Below are 20932 nucleotides of genomic sequence, written 5' to 3'. Positions count from 1 at the left end.
ATGATAAGCATCTCGGAGGTAATTTGTTTCCACTGTGTTAAAAATTCCATTGGAAAGTCGCCTCCCATTGTAACTATTAAACGCCTAATTGATATCATGTAACAAAAAGGAGCCTTTTTTATTTTTTAAAGCTTTTCTGAATTCTCAGGAGCCCTAAATGAGCTGTAGTAGAAACTGAGGCCGTTGCTGTTTCAAAGCTCTGTTGTTGCCTTCCAGTCATTCATCGTCGCTGTGAACACATGGGAAAAGCTCTTCTTTGAAAATAGCCTATAAGGGATCCATATCCTAGAGAGATGGAGAGAGAACCCAGTAACATTTGAAATCAGTAATAACTTATGAACAAATGGGAGGGGCAAGATGCGGATATTATCTATATATTTGTTTTCAAAGTCAATGCCGGCTTTGAACAATCACAATGTAAATTACCATATTTATCTCCCTCAGAATCACCAAATCTAAGTTGTTTATCATTTGTAGAAGGCACAAACCAGAAAAGTTGCACACCTTGTCCTTGGATTGCCTAACAGGTATCAGGTGACATGTTTCTGCTTCTGGGGGATAGTCACCAAAGTGGATATATCTCACTTCATCATTTGGACCCAGTCTGGCAAATTCTTCTGGAGAAACCCATGAGATATCCAACTAAAGCACAGAAATGGCGAGAAAATAGTTGTTTTGCCATTCTACTCCCAGAATCAGACTGAGGCAAAAGAACAAAACCTGAGGTAAAGAAAGACTTGGAAATGCCTGTTGCTATTGACTGAGAGATCTCTGACTTCACTAAATCGAAATAAGTCAACCATCACCATTTGTTCACCTGTGGTAGCAGACGGTGTAGTTTGGTGAAACTGCAGCTCACTTGACCTTTGATCAGTCACACTGCTGATGCTTACTAGGAGGCAGAGGCAGGGAGGTTGTTTGTGCAAACACACCAGCGGAACAAATCCGGTACTAACCACTGGTGCATTGGCACCATGCAGACCTTGCCACCACTTTGTCCCTCCCCCTCCTCCTCCTGGTGAGCAACAGCAACATGACTGATTGAAGAGCAGGTTACTGTTAGCACCTCGCCATGCCATCAGTTACTGTTCAAAATGGCAGGGAGACTGGTGCAGTGAAAACTCAATGGTAGGAACACCTAATGGACTCTGCTGGTGCATATGCACTGCACCAACCTGCCTGCTATCTCCTGCCCTCCTTACTGACAAGCAATAGTGACCTACCTGTTGGGAAATCATTCATTCATTCATCCATCCATTTTATTTGTATGCTGCTAACACACACACACACACACACACACATGTTCAAAGTAGCTTAGAACGAAGAAATGGATGCATTTCAAACAAACACTACAAAAACAATTTCATAATAACACAACAAAACAACAAAACCCGCATTTTGATGCTATAAATATAACAAGATTACTTAAAGAGCATGCAGCACCCATTAGCAAAAAATAGCAGGGAGCATCACAGTTTCACCTTAGTCCTAGGAACCCCTCCCCCCCATGTTGCTCTGTGTCTCTGTCTGTCCATGCAAGCTCCCTATGTACTTGGGTCTTTCTGTGGACAACCTGAAATTGTGTTTTCTACAACCGAGTCCCTGATTAAATATGTGGATTTTTAAGTTCCACTCCAGTCATGGAAGGACAGGGAAGTTTTGCTTCACTGGAACTTCTAGGACGGAGTGGAGGGGAAGAATATATGAGTTTGCTGTTTTTGGTCCTGACCAAACAATTTATTAATCTCTCTTAAATATTAATAAGTTGCCTCTCTGAACTGTGACCACCCAAGGCGGCAAACAACAATGCAACTGTAAAAGGCACTATCCTAATAAAACTCTCACAATTCCAAAACCACAGAACCAGCCTTATGTTAGACCAAGCAATATAAAACCATTTCTAAAATCATTGCAATAAACCACTGAAATAGCTGTATAAAAAATACAAATACAATAGCATGTCCAAAAGATACATCAGTTAATTGAAATGGGTAGGGTTTTTGTTTTTGTTTTTACTGCTACAACTGGAGTGGCTAACCGTGCATCTCTTGGGAAGGAGTTCCATAAGACAAGGGCCACCACTGGAAAAGCCCTGCCAATCAAACCCATCTTAAAGGTAGGCCACCAATGAGGGTCTCCGATTCTGATCTTAAAGCACTGGCAGCATATGGCACAATGCAATGGCAGGTAATATAAGGCTGGTGTCCATTTCTCCACTGTAAAGCATCTCATCAGAAGACACTTTGCAATGGAGAACTTGAGGAGTGAGTGGACACTCTCAAAGCTACTACTGTCCCTAGAAATTGCAGCACTCACCTAAGCAGCTAACCGTCGCTCCCAGAACACTTTCCTAGTGCATGTAAATTTGCACTTGCCTAACATGCTTTGTGGAACACGGGTGGTGCTGTAGGTTAAACCACAGAGCCTAGGGCTTGCCAATCAGAAGGTCGGCAGTTCGAATTCCTGTGACAGGGTGAGCTCCCGTTGCTCAGTCCTAGCTCCTGCCAACCTAGCAGTTCAAAAGCCCATCAAAGTGCAAGTAGATAAATAGGTACCACTCTGGTGGGAAGGTAAACAGCGTTTCCGTATGCTGCTCTGGTTCACCAGAAGTGGCTTAGTCATGCTGGCCACATGACCCGGAAGCTGTACGCCTGCTCCCTCGGCCAGTAAAGCGAGATGAGCGCTGCAACCCCAGAGTCGGCCATGACTGGACCTAATGGTCAGGGGTCCCTTTACCTTTTAACATGCTTTGTAGTTAAGACATGTTGCACATGGCTGCATTGTAACATATAGTTTGGCTCTACATGATCCATTACTTCACAATGTTTCCCCCCAATACTGAGGTCTGATTGGAGCTGGCCTTCTAACCAACTCTCATCAAAAGTTCTCCAGGGCTGTTTTACTTTTAAATCTTCTTTGTTATTATGGTCGACATTTTGTTTACTCCAAAGCACGTTGGGAATAATTGGTTAGGATGCACTACATCACGAAGGCACAGATGGCAGGCCTAAGTCTCTGCTGATCTGAAGACAGTGTTAGCATTTTTTTTTAAAGAGAGAGAAAGAAAGAAAATAAAGCAGAAAGTAGAGGAAGTTGAATAGGGCCAGCAGTGGTAGCACTGTACAAAGGGTGTTGTGGGTGGTCCATTGGGAAAGTTGTTAGGAATCTGCGATATGTCCACTACAATCAACAGAAAGACACAATCGCGCCTCCGTAGGGAATTGGGAGGGAAGAACTTGTTTAAATAAAATCACAAGGTTGTCAGAATGTTAAGCTAATTCTCTAATGTTCTGTGCATTGTCTGGGGAGCTTAGGCATTGCATCATTTGATGTACTGAAGTAGTGACAAAATATTTTAATAGCAGTGCGTTTGGAAAGTGTTAACATCTTTTTGATCGTTCGGAAAGACTTGACTGCGTGTGGTGAAAGTAAAAAAAAGAAAGAAAGAAGATGCTATTCGAGAAAAGCAACTCGTTCCATAGGCCGCTTTGTTTTCTGCTTTAGATAACTGCACAAAGTGATTCTACCAGTCTCTGGGACATATTTATGCCAGTGGTTACGTATAAGTCATTACCATTACAATCCAATGATGTCCGAGGCTTGTTTTGCTGTTCTGTTAAGTGTCCCTTCAAGGGCTCAACAATGAAAGTGTTTTAACTTACAGGATGTATTGTCAAGTTTTTGTTTTGTTGAAGCTGCGCGACAGGCTGGAATTCGGCAGGAGAAGTTTTTTCTAGCCTGCAGGTAACACAAGAGAGAAGAATTCAGCTCAATCATATGTATCGCCAGTTCTAATATTCAGTGGGATTCCTTCTCAGGTATTCTCCCATGTAGGTACCAGCTCAGTAGACATGGGTGGATCTGTTAGTTTTGGTTTTTCTCAGTTTCTCTTTTTCCCAATCTTAAGTTTATTTCTCCAAATTTCCATAACAGTTCCCATTAAAAAAAATTTTTTTGTGAACATTTATCCACATCTTAGTGATAATTTCCCCTAATATCACACTTTCCCCCCAAAAGTCCCATAATCTAATGCATTTTTCTATGTTCTTTTCACTAATATTTTCATCCTATGCAAACTTTACTCTAGGATATGAATTTTTGCACACATTGCTTGGCTGGAGAGCTGTATTGCAAAATTCAGAGAACTGCGAATTTTGATGGATGGCTGTGGTTCACTTCATGTGTTGTTTTTGGAAACAGCAAATTAGTTAGGTTCACCTTTAAAATACCCCAAAGCAAAAATGTCTCAATCTGGCACCAAAAAGATGACTAAGAGCACTTCCACCTGTCTCACCACTTTCCCCTGGGAAAATCTGCTGCTTACAAATGAATCAGAACAAATGTCAATTGGTTTTTCTATGGATTGATGTTGTTCCGATTCAGTAAATCTAACTCACTTGGACTTCTGAACAGACATTCTGCAATTTTTGGTTAAGTCAGTGTTTCTCAAACTTGGGTCCCCAGCTGTTGTTGGACTACAACTCCCACCATCCCAAGCTAGCAGGACCTATGGACAGGGATGATGGGAGTTGTAGTCCAAAAACAGCTGGAGACCAAAGTTTGAGAAACAGTGGTTGCCTCCATTGTCAGAGTGCTTCTTGTGAAGATGAATCATTGATGGACTTCAATGTTCTTTTGATGGATGGATGCCTCCAGATAATTTGACACAGTTCCTTTGTATCTTTTAAAAAGTGTATACTTCTTTTATTTTTGGCAGTTAAAAAGATGTGACCAGGGCATAACCGGGTACCAAAAAATATAATAAAAATACCCTAAAATGAAAGCCCAAATATAAAACTCAGCTGTAAGAAAGCATCTCCCCAGTAAATGTGTAGTTAAAAAATGAGACACGTTATATCACCACGATAGGATTTCTCTCCCCTCCCTTTCATTGGTTGCCATATATGGGAATAAGAAAGTATTAAAGCAATAACAATATTGCACCCCCCCACCTGCATTCCTGTGATGATGTGGGGAAGAGGAACACAGGTCAGCAGCTCACACACATTTGCCTGTAAAATGTAGCCTGGAAGGGAGGGATTAAGATGTGCTGAGGTCCGAAACTGTGCCAAATTTAAGAGGCCTTGTAGCGTTATCCCCAAAATGTGTAAACATCAAACCTCGCCTGCCACTGTTTCGCAATTTATGGACATCTGGCCTAATAATATACAGTGAAACCTTGGGTTAAGTACTTAATTCGTTCTGGAGGTCCATTCTTAACCTGAAACTGTTCTTAACCTGAAGCACCACTTTAGCTAATGGGGCCTCCTGCTTGCTGCTGCGGAGCACGATTTCTGTTCTCATCCTGAAGCAAAGTTCTTAGCCCAAGGTACTATTTCTGGGTTAGCGGAGTCTGTAACCTGAAGCGTATGTAACCTGAAGTGTATGTAACCCGAGGTACCACTGTATATTTTTAAGGTAAATTAAGGTTATTTATGAACAGATTTATAAACACAACCATTAAGCATACTTTGGTCATATCTAAACAATAATGTTTGTTTTAGAGTCCCCATTTCCTTTAATTTGTTTTAACCAATTATGCCACATTTGAAATTTAGAGGAACAGGGATTTTTAAAAAGAACTTTTGTAATCTGAGACCCTAAACCATAGTTTACTTAGTTTGTGTGCAAAGCTGGCACTGAGTTTGGGCCTAAGGCAGGTAAGGAGAACCTGTGGACCTCAGAAGGTTGTTGGACTCCAACTCCCATCCACTTTAGCCAGCACAGTCAGTGGTCAAGGATGATGAGAGATGTGGCCTTGCAATATACAAGAGGCTACAGTTTCCTCACCCCTGGCCTGAGGGAAGTACTCCTGATTCTGGTGTAAATTTTCTGCAGTCAATCTACTTCAGTTTTGTGTTGGGACATGACATCAAATGAGGCTTCCATTCAATCTGAGCCTCTCTTCTGTGCTTCTTAGGAACATTCTGCATTGACTTCAAAGAATTTGAAGACTTTGTGATGCAAAGAAGCTTGTGTGTGACCCCCAAGCTGCTTGAACAAGTACCATCATTATGGACAGCGTTAATTTTTGTTCCAGTTTGTGACCTACCTTAAGCAGAAATTGCCAACAGACCTAAATTGCTTGGTGGCTTGTTGAGGCTGAAAGATACCCTCTGTGGACTAAACTCATTAGAGATAGAGAGGGGTTTATTAGAGATACTGTCAAACAGGCACATTAATAAGTGAGGAATAACACACAAAGCAATTATGATTTTAATGCAATGATGTTAGCATGCTGCCTTTTAACCCGTCCCCCAACCTGACACTCCTTCATTGAAAAAAGGAAATAAATGGGAATGGACAAGCTCCACTGCCTTGCAGATCCATGCCATCGCATTTCAGTGCAACTTGTGTAGAAATAGCACTCAATGGACTGTGCTCTTAGGCTGCTGCTCAGAAGTGTGTATCAGATGCATGATACAACTGTCTGATGAACTATAGCCTAATGGGCCACAAGTCAGAGGGCTGCCCTATCCAGTGTGCTAGAGACTGTGCATGACTGCTCTCTGTCCCCAGGATGCCAGGATTGTTCAAGTAAAAGTAGCTGTCAGGGGCAATCCTGGCCAAATCAGGATCTCAATGGAATGGAGAAGCAGTTATGTACACATGCCAATATTTGCTTACATCTTCTAATGACATGAGTCAAATGTATGGATACGCCAGGAGGATGCTACAGGAGGCTGTCCTGCTGGCAGGGGCAGGCCTAAGCCACAGAGCCCTGTATCTCCATTCATGCCTTGAAAATGTGCATGGGCTCATCTGAACCTCCTGCCATCAAGTAAGTTTCTCTTCCTCCCGTGTTGCCTGCTCTTTGGATATCCTGACCACAGCTTCCTTTTATATCTCCTGCTGGCCATCCCATGAGCTGCAGAACTCCATATTGACAGGGTGGCCCTCACCTGATAGCATGAACTCTCCCCTGCAACATAGCAGACATCAATGGTGGCATGTTTCTTCTACCTACTAAACCCACATATTTTTGCTTGGCCATTCCCAGACCCTTGATGCCAGCTTTTCACCAGCATCTATGCTGTGACCTTGATGTTTTTTGCTGTATTGTTATGATTTATTGTTTCACTGAAAAATTGCTTTGAGGTTGTGTTAAATGAAAAGTGGTCTAGAAAAGTATTGGAAATAGATACATCATCTGTGTTAAGTGTTATTCTCTCCTGTTTAGTTTTAAGCTGTTAAATTATTATCATTATTATTTTGCAATGCATTAGAATGGTTTATTTTTTGTATTTCATATATATTTAGATATATCTATCTATATCATCTATCATCTATCTATCTATCTATCTATCTATCTATCTATCATCTATATCATCTATCATCTATCTATCTACCTATCATCTATCTAAATCTACTTAATTGTTCACTCAGTATGTTGTGAATATATTGTAAATTGCATCATGTGAAGTGATCCTTAAATGTAATAAATAATAATATTCAAAATTTGGAAAGCTAATGTGTGATATTTTGCAACTGCCACCTGCTTTTTGATAGCCTCTATTACCTTGACACATGTTGGTGCCAAACAACAACTACCAGTGCTACATCAATGTTTAAATAAAGTGCTAGTAGGAACTGAATGTATGTTATTGGATGCTTTACAAGTTTGTGAGCTGCTACTGAACTGTGATTGGATAATAGGATAGTACATCATATGACTTATCTGTTACCTGCTTTCCCATTTAGAAAATGTATGTTTGTATATAGGTAGATACAGATTATCTGTAATGCTTAAAAGCCAGTTATCTGCCCCAGGCCTAAGAATGGGAGAAGCTATAAATCAGGCATCCCCAAACTAGGCCCTCCAGTTGTTTTAGGACTACAGTTCCCACCATCCCTGACCACTGGTCCTGTTAGCTAGGGATGGTGGGAGCTGTAGTCCCAAAACAGCTGGAGGGCCGAGTTTGGGGGTGCCTGCTATAGACTTAACACTGCAGACTTTTTAGGTTTAAATCCTGTACACCTTTACACGGGAGGCAGTCTCATTAAACTCAGTGGGATTTACTTCAGAGAAGACATTGGTTAATAAATACAACCTCTCATAGTACAAGAATATAATTTATGTAGAGATTGGCTTTTTTCAAATTATTGCCTAGGACTATAATTCCCAATGGTGTGTGATGATCAGACCATTTGGGAAAGCATATAAACCTCAGTCAGAGTTAGGCATGTTATAGGCTAATGCGGTGGGGGTGGGGTGTTAATCTTGGAATATATTTCATCCCTTATTTTTCCTCTCTTACGGCCTTGGGTTCTTCACTCCTCGGTGATTACAGTCCTGAGAATCTTCTCTGAGGCTAGTCTCTTCCCCACAACCCTAGTGTGCTAAATAAGTTTTCCACGGAAGGATAAAAATCATATCAAAGGTAATTAGACAAAAGGTCAGTGTACATTTATTTTTTCTCCCCCTGTATATATCTGCAGCATTATCATCACCTAAGTGTCTCTTACTTACAGCTATGTTGTGACACTGTAAAAGCTATTTTGGCTGCTCTGTTGTGATGGCCGCTATTTATGGAACATAAAAGGATACAAAAAGGTTTGTAAAGACCAGGGCAGGATCAGATAAAGGAAAACGGGAGAGAAACAGGCATCTTGGGATGGTAACTACCCTGCCATGTACTGACAGGGAGGTTGTATATTTTTAGAATATACTGGAAGGAATGGTGCTTTTACTTAGGTTTTTATGTTTTACCATGAGATGCAATTTTCTGGCCTTATATGCAGTTGTAACAAAAGTCAGAGAGATTTTATGATAGCTGCCAGAGTTCATAAATGATGGCATACACTAAAATATTTATAGAACTGTAAAATCTTGATTTCTCTCTGGTTTAGCAGATGGGGCCCTAAAACCAGTTTCTGGATTGTCACATTTCTTTACCCTTTGATGACAAAGAAGTCTATTATCACTTTCCCCCTGCTTCTCCCCCTCTTCCAATCTTGCAAACAAGTTCACTAGTGTGATGAGGATCACATACTCTCTCCACTTCTTTTTTTAAAATCTCCACGAGGGATCTCTCTATTGAGGGATGTCACCCATAAAAAGCTGTACAGATAACCCTTCCCGTCATCGAAGATTCAGTGTTTGTGCAATGTAGATGGCCCTTTATTTGTTTGTTTTACAGTTTCTGGTGTAATTGCATGCAAAGGGGATTGGCTCCCTTTCTGAATCTCGGCACTATGTCCCCGATAATGCCAAGACTTGTCCGCCTCGGCACCTTATGTATTATTACAGCTATTTGTGTCTGCTCAGAGGGTGTAATGAATTTCTATAATGCTGCTAAATCTGGTCAATATCAAAGATGGGCAGAGTTTGGGATGGAGATTAAAGAAATAGTTGCAGCATGGAATCATCAGCGTCAGAGAATTCCCCATCTGGATGGAAACTGAGGAGTAGAATTGTGCATCTGGAAATTGTGTATCTGTCTCTGTAATGCTGTAGACTGCAAAGGAATGATTTTACCACTTATGCTTTTTACTTCATCTTCATATTAAATTGAGGAGACATCAAATTTGTCCTGCGGTGTAACCCACACTGAGCCAACAGCATGTGGTTTCACAGACACACCCCTTCCCATTTTCCTCCCCCCTTTCTCACATCCTGTCCTCAACATTCTAACACAAGTGTGGGGGAACTTTGGCTCAGATATTGCTGAACTACAACTCCCAGCGCATTTGGCCACTGGCCGTGCTTGGTGGGGCTGGTGGGACTTTCAGTTCAGTAACATCTGGAGATGTTTCGCACACATAGTCTATCATGTTAGAGCATGACACAGAAATAGAACGCAGAGAGGGGAAAATGCAGATTTGGAGGGCAGGTTTATGTTAAAAAAAAAAAAAAAGGACCGGGTTTCATTCTCCATTGCTTCATTTCATGGGAAAATTTAAATGGGATGCCATTTTTCAGTGTGAATGCCAGAGGCCGGATGGAGAGGGGCAATAGTAATCCCTCTTCCCATGGGAATCCCTGAGTCACCTCTTTGTTTTCTCCATATCATTAAAAAAAAATGCCATTTAAAAAATAATAATCAGGGAAAACAAGTCAGTGGAGATGGAAGGAGGCATACCCAGAGCTGCAGTGGGGTCAAAACTGTCATAGGAAAGCTAGCATGTCAAGAAGAGCCCTGAATCATAGATTATGTGGGTTAGATCTCACAATTTCATGCTACATTTGAAGGTAAATGAGAAAACGGCAATCGCCAAGCTGCAATCTGAAGTGGTACATTCCAGGAATGGGTAAAACCAAGTGGGATTGGCTCAGTTTCTGGATTGGACTGAAAATCTGGCCTAGGTGCAAGACTGTTCTTATCTTTTTGGGGGGAGGTGGGTGGTAATTTTATGCATGTTTTAGCCCCATGGTGTTCAGTGGGAATATTTCCAAGTAAGCATGTACCGGATGGCAGCCTTGGCAGGTGTAGATTAATCTTCTTAGATGCAATGGTTTTTCTGCAGGTAACATCATTGATTTGAATAGGTTTCATTCCCCTTTCACCGGGTGAGAAGGCTGGGAGGTGCTCAGCAGAGTGGAGGTGGCCAATTTATCCCGGAGCAATAGATAAGTTATCTAAGCCACGCGCCAGAGAGGAGGAAAACTGCTCAGCTTCCTGAGGGAACCCTGGTAAAGAAGGGTGCCGAGCAGGCATGCCAAACACTCAAGGCATGGCCAGGTCAACTGCATTTTATTTCTCTAAGCTCTCGCTATCCTGGAAGACAGGGAAGGACTTCAGTGCAGCAGGGCGAAAAGCAGGGCTTGCTTTGGAAAGTATAATTTGAATCCAGGAACGTGACTTAACCTTCAGATGTGGGTGAAGAAGGTGGCAATATCGTTTCAAGCCTGAGCCGGTGTGAGTCACCCAAAATGAGACGCCGCTTGCAAGAGCCAGCGGTGCAGATGTTTTACAATATAATTGTGCATGCTACTGGCTGGTCCTTGGTGGGGCTTATATAGGTCCCTGCAGTTGCTGTTATTCCTAGCATTAATGAGGAGCATATAATTAGTACTGTTGAGAGCGTATTAACTTATGGTCTGTGTGTGTGGTTTGGGAGCTGCACGGCCAGGGAAAAAACAATGCTGTCCAGGGTTGTAAAGACTGTGGAGAAAATAACTGGGTGCACTCTTCCCACCTTGGATCAAATCTATGCTTCCAGGTGTCATAAGAAAGTTGCAGAGATAGTGCAGGATAGTGCGCACCCCGGAAATGATCTCTTTCAGCTTTTGCCTTCTGGAAGAAGGTACAGGGTTATAAAGACTAGGACTAGCTGCCTGAGAAACACTTTTTATCCAAATGCGATTTTGGTTTTAAATGCAGTGTAAGGTAGTCTCTATGGGAGTATATTGTATTTAATTATGGGGTATCAGAGTTTTTAGGAGGTTAACCAGACTGGTATAGCTGGTATAGCAGGCTTGTTGGTGTTTGAATGTCTGATGTAGATTTTTTCAATTTCGTTGTTCTGTATGGGACAATGACAATAAAGATTATCGTATTGTATCATATCGTAGACTACACTTGCATGCAGCCCAACCTCTGCAGGAGGACAGAATTGAATTGGAGGGGAATAGTAGCAGCACAAGTGTTGTAAATATTGCAGATATCATGCAGGATAATTCCTACATCGGGAGTAGGATATTGGTTTCACAGTCACTGTGCACACATTGGTCTATTGCTTGTAGGAGCAATGTTGGTGTGCATTTCAGGAAGTAAAATTTTGGACACAGAAGTTATTGAGCTTTTTGGGGGAATCACAGACACTTTGCCAATTTCCCACCACCACCCCGGACATTATTCCTTTTTTTATTATTTAAAGTTTTTTATTTATACAACAAGAAAAACAAACAGACAAAAAACACAAATACCAAATTATACACAAATTACAAAAATAACCATAGACACATAATATTCTTAGCAAACAATAAAACATCTATTGGTCTTATCACTAAAGACCCAACCTCCCGTCTATTCCATACTTCAAATTCATATTACTTATTGCCATTACACATTTTTTAATAATTAAACATATTCTCATTAAATCTAATTTCTTATATCTACCTTACAACTATTACTGAAGTTCCTTGAATGCTGCAACAGAATTTAAACTACTATATTTATTTTTCAGATATTCTTTGAAAACCTCCCATTTAGAAACAAATTCCTGTTTTGATTTATTCTTTATTTTTTCTGATAAACCATCTCTCTAATCGTGTAACAATTTGTTCTCTCTAATTGTGTAACAATTTGTGAATTTCCAATTGATCTTCCATAAATTTTCCCATTGGGCCATGGTTATTGAGTGGCCAAAATCCTGGGACCACCTCACCATTGCCACTGTTACCTCCTCCTCCTTGACTGTCCAGTCCGGACGTTATTCCGGACATATAGTAATCCTGTGTAGGCAGTGTGTAAGCAATGATAGCATATACACACACAGATATGGATTCCCAGATTAAACAGAAGAGTGTCTTTGCATTACAGCTTTCACAACACTTAAATTCCTGCCAGTCTGATCACATCCAGGGTGAACTTACATGAGCAGAATATCAGTCTCTGGAGGATCCAATATGGGCTTGTGCATGTAGAACAGGGGTCAGCAACCTTTTTCAGCCATGGGCCTGTCCACTGTCCCTCAGACCATGTGGTGGGCCGGACTATATTTTGGAAAAAAATAATGAACAAATTCCCATGCCCCACAAATAACCCAGAGATGCATTTTAAATAAAAGGACACATTCTACTCATGTGAAAACACTCTGATTCCAGGACCATCCATGGGCTGGATTGAGAAGGCGATTGGGTCGCATCCAGCCCACAGGCCTTAGGTTGCCTACCCCTGATGTAGAACCACCCAGCTTAGATTCATCACATAGGAGGTGGAAGTAGTTGGCTTTCACACAACAGCCTCAGCTTATAGCAAGACAGCTAGAAGTTGGACAAGTGCATCTGGAAAAAATAAGAGCTGTAAATAAAGGCCATATATCGTAACTACCAGACTCTGAAATAGTTTCATGGATGAGCTCGTCAGCAAACAGTGGCCTTGCAAAAGACCATAGGTAGGAGGGTGTCTGAACTCAGTCATATGCCAGTTCATGTCAGTGGGATGGGAGTCTGGTTCTCTGGTGTACCAAGTGGTTCCGAGGGCCAAATCATTTGTCATCTGGTACAGAATGGATGCCATATTTTTTTTCCCTAAAAGGAAATAGCTAATTTGGGCCCAAGACATGGGAAGAGGGTGGGTGGGACTTTAATCTTTTGTCCATGCCAACATGAATCACCCCCATGCTTGTTATGTGCAATGTTATGTTATGTGCAATGAAGGACAGCTTCAACTGATGCCAATATATGGAAATTCTGAGTGGGATGGTGGCAAGGGAAAGAGTTGAATTTCTCCACATATCATGGACCTGATCTGACTCCCACCAGGAAATTTGTTAAGGTAATCTGCCAAGCCATGATGAGGTTATGGATGATTAAGCAGGATACAAATCCTGATAAAAAAATAAGAAAGAAAGAAGGCCAACCCACATAAAAAATGTTATGTCTAGTTGGCTCAAGGTTGTATGTGGCTTTGTGATGAAATCCACAGTTGGTAAATAAATATTTCAAAACTTCAGGATCATAGAGGGTTACATAAATGTTTGTCTTTGAGCCAAACATGGATATTCAAGTACAGACATATCCAAGTGCAAGACTGCTATTAATGAAATTACAGATAAATTGCTAGATAAATTACTATTCATTACTTCTGTAGGCATGTTTTAAAAATTTCCCAGATTAAATTCCAAGAAGAAGTGATTTCTCCAGTTGCTTGACATAAGATATAAGTGAAGTCAAAGTTGAAAGTATCTCTTTTTTCATTCCTCTACAGGGCCAATGTACTGCATCTCCAGCTCTTCTATGCAAGCCTTTTAGAAGAGGTACACAAGGCTGTCACCTTGCTGAAGTTCAGCAGGCCTGGGTCTAATCCGGTTTCTGGAAGGAAGACCATATGGGACCTACATGCACACTGTCTTATACTCCATCATGGAAGAAAAATGGGATATGAATGTAAAAAATAACAAAATGAAACAACTCTTCCTTAAAATCACAATAAAACCATCAACATGTGCAATGAAATAATCATGTTTCTGCCCAAGCTGAATTCTTTGAAGTCTGCTTTATTTATTAAAAAATAATAATAATACCCAGCTCTTCCTCCAGATTGGAGCACTGGAGAGCTTACAACACCACATACAATATCAACAGTATTACAAAATGTAATTGATTCCAATAGGAGAGTTAAGCTAATGCATTAAAATAGCTCCCATCAAAGTGAGTGGCCCTTCAAAGGGCTTAGCTTTGGCTGGATCCTGCTCAGGATTTAAAATATAAAACCAACTAATTCTCCCAAGGCTTTATGAGAGAGCAAAGTTATGAACTTGACATATGTTTGCAAACTCACATTTGTTGCGTTCATACATTACATTTTTAAGTGCACAGTTGCCCTGTTCCAACAAGTGTGAAGGCCATGCAGTCATCTGGTAGAGACAGCAAGAAGAGATGCTGAAAGGCAGAGGATGGGCAGTAAATCAAAATGCCAAGAACTGGAATTGGAAAGTAAGAATGGTCAGTGGCAGGTCTTTCAGAACCCTGGACAGGTCTCTCCAAACCGGTCCGATGGGGAAAACAATTTGTTCTAATGCATACTGGATGTAAACTGTAGAATTCCTGACTTGGTCTTCCAAGCCCAAATCTTTTGCTAGAGAATGGAAATATTTAAATGAATAGCCACTTGGTTGTCAGTGCAACTCCATTAATTGGAGCTGGACACTCTGCTGTGGTGAACAGGTTTGACCTGTGAGGTCTTTGCGGGGCAAGGATGCTGGTTCCTCAGTACAGTATGTCCAACATGGGGCATAGCTGTCAACTTTTCCCTTTTTTTAAGGGAAATTCCCTTATTCTGAATAGGATTCCTTGAAAGGGAAAAGTTGACAGCTATGACATGGGGATTGCTGCTCCTGAGGATCCTGGCTTGGGGTAGGATCTTAGTTTTAGTTTTAGTCTTAGTCTTTAGTCTTAGATTTAAATAGTTTTTGTTTACTGGGTGCAAGCTCAGTGCCAGGGTCCACAATGTCCCTATTCTTCTAAGTCAATTTCCAAGGCACAACTCGTGTCAGCATCTTGGGCGCAGTGTGTGAGGCAGAACTCAGATAATCACTTAACTGGGACCCGATGCTCAGGTCCAAGTCAAAGATAAGCCCCAAAGTATTTCTGCAAAAGTGTTTCCCTGTTGCCGGCTATCAACTTGTCATTTGACACCTCCATTTTTGTAGACGAATAGCGCCAGCTTCTGTACACTGATGAGCTTGTTGGGGAGATGGATGTTGAGTCGAGGCTTCTTTTCTTATTTCAAACATGCCAGGAGGTGAAGGAAAGGCATTACTCCCTGCAGTAAGGTAGATCTCAGACCAACTACACAATGCGGCCGCACAAAACACGAATCCTACTGTCAGAAGTGCTACGAATTATTCTAATCACTTTTGCATGGCTTCAGCAAATCCACTTTCCCCACTCCCCTTTCAGAAGCCATAAGACCAATGCTCCCATTAACCCGTTTCCTGGAACAATGCAGAGCTGGCAAATAAGTCCCATTATTATTCCGTTCCAGAGGAAATATAAATGATTTACATTTATATGCCAGCGTTTCCCTCCTTGTTGCCCCAGTAAGAGCTGTGAAATGATTTATAAGGATGCCGAAGTGCTGGCACAGATGTTATACAGCTTGAGCCTGTTTGCCTTGCACAGTGTGAGAGGCCATTCTGAGAGCGTGCCAAGGCACAGGTAGGCTATGAAATGACACTTGTGCCAGAGGCATCCGCGCAGTTGCAACACGAGACCAGCAGGGATCTTGATGGTTGTGAAAATATTTTGGCACTCTTCCTTTGAGGAGGGTGTTTCGGTGCGGTGCAAATGCATGGGGGGGGGGAAGAGGAGGATGCTTAGTTCTCATAATTAGCTGCCTCATTTAAATTCCTAATGGACTTCTGGTTCACGAAAACCATTCTGCTGTAGAACAGTAGGCAGCGTTGTTGGGCCCTTCCTGAGGTTTTCTTTCATCAAGGAAGGTGAAAAGCTGAGCTGTCATGGAGAACAAACTGGATTATGCAATGGGAGGAGCCCGATGGTGCCAGTAAGATATCAATTTTTGACTTGAGTGCAGGAAGCAAAGGCCTCTGACTGTTGCAGAGGTGCCATGAATGGTGCAATAACAAGTATAAATGTTATCTTGTAGTGCAGGGGCTGGGAATCTCAGGCTAGGGGCCAAATACTTAACCTCTCCACCTGGCGCTTTGGTCTCTTCCCATCACACACCCCCTCGCAGTCACATCCACTTTCCCCAGGCCGCAGCCAACCCCAACCCTTACTTCTTACCCTTCCTGAGTGTTTTTGCCTGTCTAGAACATGTCCTTGGACTCTGATCATGCTTCTCGCATGAAGCGTGGATGTGTGAGTGTGTAGAAACATGCCCACTGTATGAAAGTAAAATGTCTATTTGTTCCTCCAGCCTCAAAATTGGCCGGTTTTTGCACCTGGAGAAAGCAAATATCCCATGGGTTGCAGACATTGGAGTGCCCTTGTACACGAAGAGTCTGAGCACAGTGTCTGGATTTAAAGAGCAAATTAGAGACTAGTGACTCTGTATATTGGTGTTCATTTCCCCCATGGGTCTCCCAAATAGACTATCTTTCTCATTCGGCACAGAGAGATCTCAGTGCACCGGTTCGTAAGCAACCCAGGCATTTTAGTGCACTTAGATTTTTCTCCCAGGGGTTGCTCTTGGCTCGCACTGCACTCCCTTTATCTCAGCTTTAATCTTAAACAGCATGATTTGGGTCTTGTTTACATGTGGGCATGCACACTCCTCACGTGTGATTCCTAAGCTGACAGCTACCTTTTTGGCAAACTGAAAAAAATGTGCCCGAGCCCAAGTCTCACTATTCCTTGCATCTGCATATTTAATTATTCATTTTGCATTTTATTAGAGTGCTACCTGAGTCTTTTTTTAAAATTGTAGTTGCAGTGTACCAAAAATAAAAAGTAACAAAATAAAGAATGCTTGACCACTTCTGATAACTGGCTACTGGCTTAAAAAATAACCAGCAGCAGAAATGTGGGGCAAGAGAGGTATCTGTCTGTCTGCCTGTCTATCTATCTATATAAATCTAGCCCCCTTTTACCAGCTCTAATGGCATTTATAATAATTATTAATATTTATTGGAACTGTCTTGCGTCACCTTATATATTAAATATTCAGAACTCTGCTGTGGTGCTGAACGCCATTTCATCGGATGGCTTTGCCTTAAATCATTCCCTGTTTAATTTTGTAGCTGGATTCTGCCCATCCACAGCCTCTCATTTACCTCCTTTTCCAGAATGACTCACAACGCAAGACAAAACAGCTTGATGCCTGACCGTAGTTTTCTTTTTCTAGCTGGAGCAGGGAAATCCATTAAGAAAAATGTAAGGTCTCTTCTCCTCCCCAACCCCGGCCACTTCTCCTCCTTCTAAAGTTGCATTTCAGGGAGAATTGGGCTGGCTGGGAATGGTTTTCTTTCAAAAACCATTAACCTGAGCTTGCGCCAGGGTTGCCACAAGTATGCATTGCTTCCCATCTCCCGTTCAAGACATGTTTCTGGTTTTGATTCTTTGTCTGCAGCGTTCCACGACAGATGGTGTTTTAATAAAGTCCAGTAGGAATATTACTGTGAGTAAACAATCCAGGGCATGCCAATTTTATAATTGCTGGGTACCGACGCAGCCTCTTACCTGCTGAATCCAAATTGGGAAGGAACCAACTGTGCACACACATATACCTACTAGAGGCAGCCAAATTCGCAGCTGTGGTATGCTCCAGCCCTGCGCTTCACCACGGAAGGTAAATTGCAGCTCCAATCAGGCGCCTTGGCACTGGGTGTGAGGAACTACTGCCATCTGGCTTGTCATCAAAGCGCGGTCACTGAGTTTTGGGGAGATGGAATGACTTGCTTTTAAAAAACAAAACCGAAAAAAACAAAACAAAAACCCAACCTTGACGAGCAGGGAGATTGCTATCTCCACCATTATAGATTCATTTTAAAATAACATTCTTGGCTTTCCTTGCTGATTATGGAACTGGGATTTTCTACTTTAAGTCATTCCCACGCCCTATGGGGGAAATGAGAGTCTAAACCTGTTATATGCTAATTAAGGATTCACACCCACATGACTTGTCAAAAAGATAAATCTTGCTCATTTGTTTTCATCATTAGCAGGATTTTTCTTTTTTCTTTTTGAAAAAGAACAGAGCACAACTCTGTTTTCAGCAAGTATGTCCTTAATATAATATTGATCCAATAAGAAATGTTTCGAAAGATGCTTAGGTTTCATTTTCATCATCGAAAAGCAAAAAAGAAAAAGAAAAAAGCCAACAATTACTCTTCATTTTTAGAATTTATTTCTGTGGCTTTAAGGGAAAAAAGGGTTCTCATGCAGACTTGGCAGCAAGGGCCCCATCAGAAAATATATAAAGAACCAGAGAGATAGAGAGAGATAGAGAGAGATAATTTTAGTTTGAGTCTTTGGTTGAACAAGCGACATTTGTTCTCTAATGTCTGTATTCAGGGACAGACCACATCTAAGGAGAAAAATCTCAAATAAGTTAAAATAAATAAAATAAAATAAATGGGTGTGTCAGGTGGAATGATTCTTGGTTTCTTTTCACCCACTTCTATCAGTTTATATATGTGTAAGATATATAACTTGGGTCGGGAAGGAGGATGTGGAATAAGTGAAAGGTGGAATTGTCATGATTCCAATAAATAAAATAAAACCATACATTGTTACAAAACAGTCTATAAAGATGCCTCTTCAGCCTACAAGATTGTATAATTTTTGACCAAAGCCACTACCAAAAATTCCCCTAAAGTACCACTTGAAATTAATGTGAGAGTTCCTCTTCAGTTGAAGCATGGAAAGAATTTGGAGTTAAACCAAAAGCACTTCTTGAACGTGAGCAGAAGTGCCTCGTAGGCAGGGAGGATGGCTATCCTAGTTTCCTGGTAGGTGGATCACTCTTGTTTATCAAGAAGGGTAAGCATGGTGCAAACATACTGGCAGGACTGACAGATTGGCTCTGTTGATGCATTTGCACCACCCTGCCTCACCCTTCGTTTTCCAGTAAGCAGCCACAACCCACCTGCAGGGCGCAAGTGTGATGTCTCAGCCCCACCAGGGCCAGCTGCTTTTGAAGATTAGTGAAGTTCCTGGAGGAGGGAAACTTCTGCACATTCCTTAGATGCTCTATCTAGCTAGTATTGTTGACACTAAAAGGCATCCAGGGTTTTAGAAAGGGAAGTTCCCCAGCTGGGAATTAAACAAGAGATCTTTTGCATTACAAGTATGTCCTCTCCTACTCAGTTATCCCTCCCACCCCAAAAAACCATGCTTGCTGGAGTTTCTGTAGGGCCATGCGGGCCCCATCCCTGCAAAACCCCTTCCTTAGGCAAAATGTGAAGAATTTCAAGGGAAACTAAAGAGCCAAAAAGACTGGTGAGTACAATGTGTTCTGAATTCTGTGTTGCTTTCTAAATGCAACAGAAGTTATTTCCGTAATCTTGGCTAGCCAAGGCTATGATCCATCCTTTCTTTGCACTGAGGGCAGAGCATGGAAGCTGAGAAGGCACCTTAGCAAAGGATGAGTGATGAGAGATACAGTGGTACCTTGGGTTAAGTACTTAATTCGTTCCAGAGGTCCGTTCTTAACCTGAAACTGTTCTTAACCTGAAGCACCACTTTAGCTAATGGGGCCTCCTGCTGCTGCCATGCCACCGGAGCACGATTTCTGTTCTCATCCTGAAGCAAAGTTCTTAACCCGAGGTACTATTTCTGGGTTAGCAGAGTCTGTAACCTGAAGTGTATGCAACCTGAAGCATATGTAATCCGAGCTACCACTGTAGTAGGAAAGGAGGAAAGAGGAAAGGGAATTTGGGAATCTGGGAAGAACAAAAGCTATGAAGAGATGCAGGGTGGGGGGAAAGCATGAAAGAATGAAAGCTCCAAAGAGACTTTGGACTCTTTTGAACCTTGTGGAAGTTCAAAACAGAATTGTATTATTTATTCACAGTGGAGTGTTACATCACCGGATAGCACATTACCTCATGGGACAGCTCAGCATAACATGATTTATTTGCAGATATGTAGTACACATCTCCCCTTCAAATATTGCAGATGGACACCTGCACACACAATAAATAAAAAAGGAAACACATATGTCATGCAAAGTGTGAATCAGCCCACTGAGTTTTCAAATGCAGAATTAAATTACAACGGGCTCTGGCTCTCTTCAGTAGAGACTGTCCATCTCAATGAACTGTAGCAGATGCTTAACAACATCTAAAAATTCCCCTGGAAAGAGAGGTTACCATTATTTAACATCAGCTAAGAGAGCTTCCATAACTCACAGAGGATCTGCCAGATCCAATCCTTTTTTGTTGTTGTTGCTAGAATGCCATTTACAAGAAGTGCCTAAATTATTCTCCAGAGCAGAATTGATACTTAAATAAGACTTTTTTTTTATTTCTAAAAGAAGTGGATGTTATACTACTTTTCCTTTCAGAATTCTCTCCAACGTGACTGTCAAATGGAAGTTGCTGGTTTTAATGGTCATTCAGACAACTCTGCTGACTTCTCAGATGTCTTTACTGGGGGGTCATCTTTGTGATATAACAGGATAGGCCTGCCCACACATAATCTCATGCATCTCTATCATGTCCCCTGTTACTTGCCATTTTTTCTAAACTAGAAAGCCTCAGAAGGTTGTAGCCTTTCTTCACAGGGCAATTATTCCCATCCCTTGATTGCTTTTGTTGCCATTTTCTAGCTCCGTATAAGGCTTTCCAGACAAGTGTG

General features: G+C 41.6%; 2 long non-coding RNA genes across 2 annotated transcripts; one reads left to right on the top strand and one right to left on the bottom strand.

Annotated features, from left to right (window-relative positions):
• The first annotated feature begins 10346 nt into the window (after window positions 1-10346).
• LOC310681692 lies at window positions 10347-14125 on the top strand. Its single transcript, XR_014513517.1, has 2 exons — window positions 10347-10859; window positions 13875-14125. It is a non-coding gene; the product is annotated as an uncharacterized lncRNA (long non-coding RNA).
• LOC310681712 lies at window positions 13872-18097 on the bottom strand. The gene is made up of 3 exons (XR_014513539.1): window positions 17813-18097; window positions 14448-14548; window positions 13872-14012 (listed from the first exon to the last, which is right to left on the bottom strand). It is a non-coding gene; the product is annotated as an uncharacterized lncRNA (long non-coding RNA).
• Window positions 18098-20932: the final 2835 nt, after the last annotated feature.

This window comes from Podarcis tiliguerta (genome assembly GCF_965153285.1).
Source record: "Podarcis tiliguerta genome assembly, chromosome: 7".
NCBI lineage: Eukaryota > Metazoa > Chordata > Lepidosauria > Squamata > Lacertidae > Podarcis > Podarcis tiliguerta.
The sequence above is the reverse complement of the archived record's forward strand: the minus strand, read 5'-3'. Positions and strand labels throughout refer to the sequence as shown.